Below are 8,891 nucleotides of genomic sequence, written 5' to 3'. Positions count from 1 at the left end.
GAAATAGGATTCCACAATCGGCCAGTTGGAATCCTTCAGGAGGATAACGATCACAACAAGGTGGGTTAAAAAAAATCCACTTCAGAGGTCAACGATTGACCATATGTTTGCTCTTCGGGTCCTCACCGAACACAGACGAGAGTTTCGGCAGGCGCTGCATGCAGCTTATGTTGATCTCTGTAAAGCGTTCGATTCAGTGAATCGGGATGTCCTCTGGAGGATTCTTGGTCTTCGTGGAGTGCCACCAAAACCGATCGATCTGATGTCTGAACTCGACTCTGGAACTGAGAGTGCTGTGAAGTGTGGTGGTACCACCTCTGACTTATTTCCAGTTGTTACTGGAGGTCGTCTGGGGTGTGTACTGGCCCCCACACTTTTCAGCACCGGCTTGGACTGGATTGTGGGAAGGATGTCGGAGAGATCAAGCTGCGGTACATCGTTTGGGAATGTCAAGATCTCTGACCTTGATGTCGCACATGACACAGTCACCTTTGCCGAGCCTCTGGATATACTTTTGGGGGCCCTCGAAGTACTGAATGAGGAGTCGAAGCCACTGGGATTACGGTTTTCCTGGGTGAAAACTAAGATCCAGGCTTTCAATGACATCTTGTATGTTGCTATCCTGTCTGTACCTGTTTGTGGTGAGGATGTTGAAGTCAGAGAGAGATTCATTCACCTTGGCAGTGATATTCATGTCTCTGCTTGCTGTGAGCCAGATGTCAACAGACGTCTGGGTCGGGCCTGGAGAGTCATGGATTCACTGGATAATGGGGTGTGGTGCTGCCCGTTCCTGTGCGAGAGGACAAAAGTACATGTCTTTATATCCTTGGTGTTCCAGTCCTGCTCTCTGAATGGGAGATTTGGTCTCTGACCAGGGATCTGAGACAGAGACTTAATTCCTTTGGTACTAGGTCTCTTTGGAGAATCTTTGACTATTGCTGGTCAGACTGTGTCCAATGAGCGGTTGCTTTGAGAGACTCAAATGAGATATGTGACCTGCATAGTCCATGAGCATCAACTGTGGCTGTATGGACAAGTCGCTCCTTTTCCTGACACAGATTCTGCTCACCGGATTCTTTCGGTGAGGAAGCCTCATGAGTGGAGAAGGCCAATGGGACGACCACGTGCCTCGTGGTTGCAGCAGGTTCATCGGCATCTCAAGGAGATGGGGATAATCCAGGCATCTGCCTGGGGAACGGCCAAATGGAGAGCCCTGAAGTACCGGCAGAAAGTGGACGCAGCGACGCGCTGCTCTGACGCATGCTCCCATACCTGACCTGACCCGTTTCTTGCAAGGGAACTCGTGTTATTATCAAAAATTGCATTCACTTAAAAAAAAAAAACACAAGATGTTACAAGCCATGGATGCAGCACAGACTTGTCGGTCAAGTCCAACTGCCTTGTTTGGGTTATGGTGTGCCTTGGTCTTAAATACTCCACTCATTGCATTGCCAATCACAAAAAACAGCCGAGTGGACTTGTCCATGCAATCACCATCATCAACAAATGCTCCAGCTGTTCACCATTACATCGACATGCTTATGAATCCATTTCATACAGGATGCGTGACCAATGCTTTAAGTGATTCGATGGTGTAATATCAGAGGGTCCACTCCGAGTCTGGGAGGTCACAGTTCAAACACCAGCTAAGTCATACCAAAGAGTTAAAAAAAAAATTGTACTTCCTTGCTTGCCATTCAGAATTTAAAAGGAAAGAGAATGGGCAACCCCAAAGGTTGTCATCAATGTGGAGGAGGAAACGCCCTGCCGAGTGTGGTGAGAAAGGTGGCGCTATGGTGATGTTGGTGGTACGTAGAGTGCCTCGGGAAGTGACGGCACTTTCCCCAAACTCTGTGGCTGTTTGTCTCGTCTAACAGTCCATGTTGTGTCTTGTGTCTTGGTCTGTATGCCCATGTGTGTGGCAGCAACTCCACTCACGACGAGCCTTCGATGTTGTAAAAAAATATATATATATATATATATATATATATATATATATATATATATATATATATATATATAAAAAGAGTTCCAAGAACACCTGACCCCACACAGTCTTGAGAAAAACGACATGGAAAGGGACTTTTCAACTCTTGCTTTGCATTTCCAAGCACAAAATATACACATATGTCTGACAAGCCACAATTTTGTGCCAATCTGGATATTCTCCAACGTTTGAGAGTTCGAGCAACAAATTTAATTGATCACGTTGGCATAATATTTCGTCCAAGTACTGCCAAACTACAGCTTTATGGAACTGCCAACTCAATGATTTGTGCTCTTTCAGTGTTCAAGTATATAATTAAATTGAAACACAATAAAAGTTTTAAAGGTTATTGAAAAAAAACCCAAAACCTTTGTTTTCAGAAGTTTCCCGCCATCGATGCGCCGTCTTTTACAGCACCTCATTGAACACGTTGCAGTTCTTCGTGCATGTTGTTTGTGTCCTTTACAATGTCCCTAAAACAGAGGTTCCCTGTTTGGAATGACTCGATTTTGTTTGACTGCCAGACCCACATACAGAGTAAAACATTACTTTACTCCTCCGCGCACATGCACGCTTGGGATGAGATGCTGTGCAATTTGCCAAATTCAGAGCCAAAGTGCTGCTAAACTGCAGGTTCGTGTTCCAATTCGTGTTCTCCAGTGTTCCAAATATAACATTCAATTTCAATGAAGTACAGTGATGTACTTCCTGGATCACAGAGCAGACAGATAGACTGATTAATCAATTGCCTCACCCCACCTTGCTCTTCGCTTCAAAACATCTCATCTTGGTACATTTAGGTCAGATTTCCTGGATGTTTCTCAGTTGGTCAAGAGAGACAACCAACATCAGATGCCCTCACCTCCCAGGAAATATATCCAATGACCCAATGGTAATAATAATGATAATACGACTTCCCTCACAAGGAACTTCAACACAGGAGGAAGTAAATGGGCACACTCAGCCTGTGCCAGGATAGCCAACCTGTGGTTGTTTATTCCTGCTCTCTCCTTTATAAATCCTGAGCATAAAGCAACGACGCAGCACATACCATTTAAAACATACCATTAAAAAAAATCTTTGGTATAACTTGGCCGGGGTTCGAATCACCAAACTCCCCAGACTCAGAGCAGATGCTCCAAGCATTACACCAAGGTTTGTGCAATTGCCTTCGAGACATGGATACACATAATCCAGGAAGGACAGTTATGCTGGGGCACCACATTATTTACAGTTTCATGGGGTGTTTTTTGACTTCCCATCAAAATATCCTTTTCCACATTTTGGGGTCAACATCTTCCCCACTTCCAAGTCCTGCTTTTCCTCCCTCGATAACCCACATATATTCTCTCCTTCGCTGCAGTACAATGAATTGAACATTGTATCAGAACACACACCAATCCATTTTATTTCCCAACGCAATAAGATTTGCAGTGGATCTTCAACTCAGAAAATTGCAACCAAATACATAAATAAAACACAACTAGACCGAGAAACATTACATGCACAGCGTTCACCGGCGCACCTGTATGCTCACCCTCTTGGAATCAAGAAATCCTCAAGTGTTCTAGATTTATTTTCTTTCTCTACACAAACGCATTCTTCTCATAACACTTTCAAACTCATGCACAATAGCACCTCTGCCACATTATCAACCCATGAACTGAGGCACAAATGGCACGTACACAAATGTAAGGTGTTCACTTTATGATTACCCAATCGACAGCAAGAAGCCATGATCACAAATCAGTAATGTTTGCTGAGAAAATAAGCAACCACCAAGTTATTGTTATTATAGGTCCAAAGTTTCAAGCCTATAACTCCAAATTTCTAAACTTGTAAGGAATACTTTTCTCATCTTCTCAGCTCCCATTTGTAATTTACAACCAAATGTTTAATAGTACAAAGTAGACATGTTCATCGTACAGTCTCAAGTCAGGACTCTTAACAGCGAGATGGAAAACACAACAGTAGATATCTTATAACTGCATATAAGATAAGGTGTTTTCATTCGACATGACAAGAAAATGTGAAAGGACGTTGATCGCACTCAGTGGACAAAAATGAGCAATCACGACAAACAATGCCATGCATAATTAAACACAGAAGAAAGGGTGTTCAGAAGATGAGGTTCATATATTTGGAAGGCACTATAGTACAATGACAGCATGCAGACTATAAGTGTCAAGATTTTCAAAAAGTCTGGAAGATGCGAATCGAATGTCAGAACATCAGAGCACCGCATGTGAGGGTCACGAGAGTGCCAGTCGACCAAGGATGCCAGAAATGGCAAGGCTTCAAATAACAAGATGAAGCTAAAAACGACCAAGATCAGAAGCGAGCAAAGCATTTTAGGAAAAAGGAACCAAGAACCATTTTACATTCTGAACTACAGTTCATCAAAGACCTTACCCTGCACAGTCTTGGGGAAAACAAACAAGACATGGGCAATCTGCGAGTAGCAAATACGATTTGGGACTGTTAGGGTTAGATCATTGGTAGAGATGATGTAAAATACCATAATATTTTCTCCAAGTTCTACTAAAATATAAATAAAAGGTTTTTGAAAATGCCAATAACGCGATTTGTGTTCTGCAGCGATGAAATATATAAATCAATTGAAACAAGAGCAAGAATTGCTTTGCAATTACATGTCCTCAACCGGTCCCACTTAATGTTTGGAAGATAAAAATTTATTTGCATTTAACGCATGCTTGAGCCGGTCCCAGAATCAAAATGAAGAAGAAGAAACTCTTTAACCCACCATGTTTCATTTGTTTCTCGGCTTTGCCTATTTCATATTAAAAACTCGAAGGGCACTTTGTAGAGCGTCCACAACTTCTTGGGATACCTCTGCCACGCAATGCAAGATCCACGAGGACATATCAGGCCCAATACATTTTTGAAATATCATGCTATATCATTTTTGGCCCCATCTCTCAATGGTGAAGAATCACTTAAAAAATAAAAAAATTCTCATATCTGGATGCGAATTCAGATCTTCACAAAAATCGAATCAATTTGTCCTTGTCACACACCCAACCTGTCCACCAAGTTTCGTCCGAATCCGTCCACAACTTTTTGAGACATATTTCTACGTATCGTTTTTGGCCCTATCTCTAAATCGTGAAGAATCACATAAAAATTCTCATAGCCAGATCCGAACGCAGATCTGCACCAAAATCTAATCAATTCATCCTTGTCACACACCCAACCTGCCACCAAATTTCATCTGAATCTGTCCACAACTTTTTGGGATACCTGCACACAAACAGACAAACAAACAAATTAAAAAAAAAATCACTCATGACACTTGGTGAAATAGAACGGCAATTGGTAGAGCACATACCACCGCCAGGCTGAATAGTTTACATTTTGTCTGCCACTTATACGTCGAATCTGAATCCAGACCTTAACCAAAATCAAATCAGCTTGTTCTTGTCATCGAGTCAACTCATCCACCTCATTATGTTATAACTTGTCCACAACATTTTGAGATCTCATGTGATGCATAGTTTTTGGCCCCATCTCTCAGTGGTGAAGAACTACTTGAAATTTTTTTGTATCCGGATTCGAATCTTCACCAAACTTGAATCAATTCATCCTTGTCACACACCCAACCTGTCCACAAAGTTTCAGTGGGACATTGATATATCCATCCATAACATTTTGAAATATTGTGCCATATATCATTTTTGGCCATTCCTCTCAATGGTGAGGAGTCTCTTATAAAATTCTCGGATCGGGCTCCAGATTCGGATCTTCACCAAAATTGAATCTATTTGGCTTTGTCACACGCCCAACCTGTCCACGAGTAGTGTCCAAATCCATCCATAACTTTTTGAGATATTGTGCTATATATCGTTTTTGGCCCGATCTCTCAATGGTAAAGAATCACTTTAAAATTCGAAGATCCGGATTCGGATCTTCACCAGAATTAAGCATTGCCGTCCTTGGCTGGTCAATTACAAACACAAAAAAATTCAGAAATGTTGCTTGAAAACTGGCCAAAAATCCTGTGACAAACACACAGACAGACAGACAGACAGACAGACAGACAGACAGACAGACAGACAGACAGACAGACAGACAGAGACAAATGCTCCAGACCAACATACTTGGCAAAAAAAAAAATTCACCAAGAAACAAGAAAAAGATGTCATACAGAGCATGATATTTGCAAAATGCACCCCTTCTCCAAAAGTTGCCAGGAATACATGAAATTATCCATTTCATTTATCTATATATTACGAAAACTCTCATCTTGTATGTATGTATGTATGTATTATGGATTTATGTATGTTTGTATGTATGTTCCCGAAATACAGCCAAAACGGTATAGATTAACGCAAAATCTTTGGGCCACCTTACTCACCATTCTCCTGCGGTGTGCAGTATCAAGTTTGGTTCAAATCGGGCAACGAAAAAATTATTTAAAAATCATTTCCCGATTCAGTGAAGTACTCTTCGGGAGAATTTGATCAATACAAACAACCTCAGTCGTATAGTTCGCTGGAGCTATCTTTTTTTCCTTGAAATGATTTATTTTAAAATATCAAACATTTAGGATAGACAAAGAACAATTAGTTTTCAAGTATAAAATAAACATCGCCATTTTTATCTAATACTTCCGTGCTCATTAATAAATAAAATTGTATTTGGAAGATTACGCTCAATAATTTATTCAGCTTTCTTTTCTCCATTTTTTTTCACATTGATGCGCAATATCGTTTCAATCAAATCGGGCACCGGAAAAAAATATTAAAAAATCAATTCCCGATTCAGTGAAGTACTCTTCGGAATTATGTGATCAATGCAAACAACCTCAGCAATATAGTTCCCTGGAGCTGTCTTTTTTTTTTTTCCTTGAAATGATTTTTTTTATCAACCGCTGTCACAATGAGAACCCAACGGATTCATGTATCGTCCAGTTAAAATTGACAATCTTAATCAAAGCTCAGGTCAATCAGATGAAAATTGATTATTTTTCACATTTAAATTGATGATTTTAGAAGTTTGACCTTGAGTTGACCTTTGACCTTTTGACCTCAAATAGTTGGTTTCCCAATTCAGTGATGCACGATACAAATCCTGTTCAACTTCCAAGTTAATAAGATGTAAATTTACAATTTTTCAGTTGAAAATTGACGATTTTAGAAGTTCGACCTCGAGTTGACCTTTTGAGTGCAAAATTAGTTGGTTTCCAAATTCAGTGCCGCAATGTGCAAATCCTCTTCAAATTTCAAGTCAATCGGATGAAAAATGACGATTTTATAAATTTGACTGTTGACCTCAAAATCAATAGGCTTCTCAGTTGAGACGACCTCGACGACTTGGTGAAGTTTCATCAAGATCGTTTTTAAATTGTTACCTGTTGGTGATTGACAGGCAGACAGAATAACAAAATCGACTGACCAATATACTTGAAAAATCTTCAATTTTGCAAGTAACAAGAAAAAGATGTCGTACAGAGCACAATGCTTACAAAATCCAAAAAACAAATTTAAATTCAACAATAAAATTGGTGGTTGAATTCAGTGACCAAATATACAACTCTTCAAATTTTAAGTCAATCAGATGAAAATTGAAGATTTTGGAAAATTTGGCCCAATTTGACCTTTTGACCTCAGTTGATCGCAAAATTAATAGGTGGTTGAATTCAGCGACGAGATATGCAAATGATCTTCAAATTTCAAGTCAATCAAATGAAAATTGACAATTTTAGAAACAATTTTAAAATTTGTCCTATTTTGGGTTGATCTGATAGCCTATGTTGACCTTTTGACCTAAGGTAACCTCAAAATTAATAGGTGGTTGAATTCACTGACTTGATATGCAAATCGTGTTCAAATTTCAAGTTAATCAGATGAAATTTGAGGATGTTAGAAAATTTGGCTCAAATTGCCCTATTGGCCTATGTCGATGTATTCGGTCGACCTAATTTTACTAAACTTCAATGTGGGACCATCGCAAGGTTGGTGACATTAATCTCTGCAAATTTCAGAATGATCGGTTAAGCAGTTTGGGCTGGAGGCAAGCTGACAAACACACAAACAAAAGCGATCGACATGTCAAACAAAAAAAAAAATTGCCAAGTCACAAACGGAAGCGATCAATATACTTGTCAAAAAAATTTGGGTTTTGTGCCAAGTAACAAACAGACAGGGGTGAAAACATAACCTCCTTCCACCTTCGGTGGCGGAGGTAATAACCCCATGTACATACATGAAGCAAAAACATGCATACATTTTGTGTGCATATTCAAACGTAAGACCAAGAAGGAACCCGAAGAAGTAAAGAGTAAAGCTGGAGTCATCTGGAGGAAATTGGATAGGATTCGGGTTTCAACCGCTACTCCACAACCCTCAAACCCAACTCGGCGCAGCCAAGTGAGCCTTATAAAAAAAATTCTGCAATAATTCACTTCTCCTTGGAGAGATAGATAATAAAAGAGAGGAATAGAGAGTAAAAGAGATGAAAGATAAGAAAAAGAAAGAATTTGAATGACAAGAGAATTGTGAAAAAAAAAATTAGAAAGGAGTGTGAAAGGAACAAAGAACAAAGATGTCGGGAAGAACCCGGACAGATAGATTTCAGCATTTACTCCCCAGGCAAAACACGAAATCAACTACAAGCTACCGGAGGTCTGTATAACACATCGTGGTTATTCCGATTGCAATACCTGGAATCATTCCAATGGCACTGGGCCATGGACTAACACCGAGACCTCAGGCTTGAGGCTTGCCAATCTGTGCTGCTTCATGCAATGGCAGCACATAATTTCATCTGGGTGGAGTCAGGCCAACTGTTCAGCCAATGGGGGGAAAGCAGTGGAGTGGAGTCAGGGCAGCTGAACACTGACCCATGTATAATATGTAACATTTTTGAAGTTTAAAAAGCGCAA

Source organism: Eptatretus burgeri, chromosome 9, assembly GCF_056783735.1.
Source record: "Eptatretus burgeri isolate ZD-2024b chromosome 9, Ebu_testis_v1, whole genome shotgun sequence".
Lineage (NCBI taxonomy): Eukaryota > Metazoa > Chordata > Myxini > Myxiniformes > Myxinidae > Eptatretus > Eptatretus burgeri.
This window is presented reverse-complemented; position numbering follows the sequence as displayed.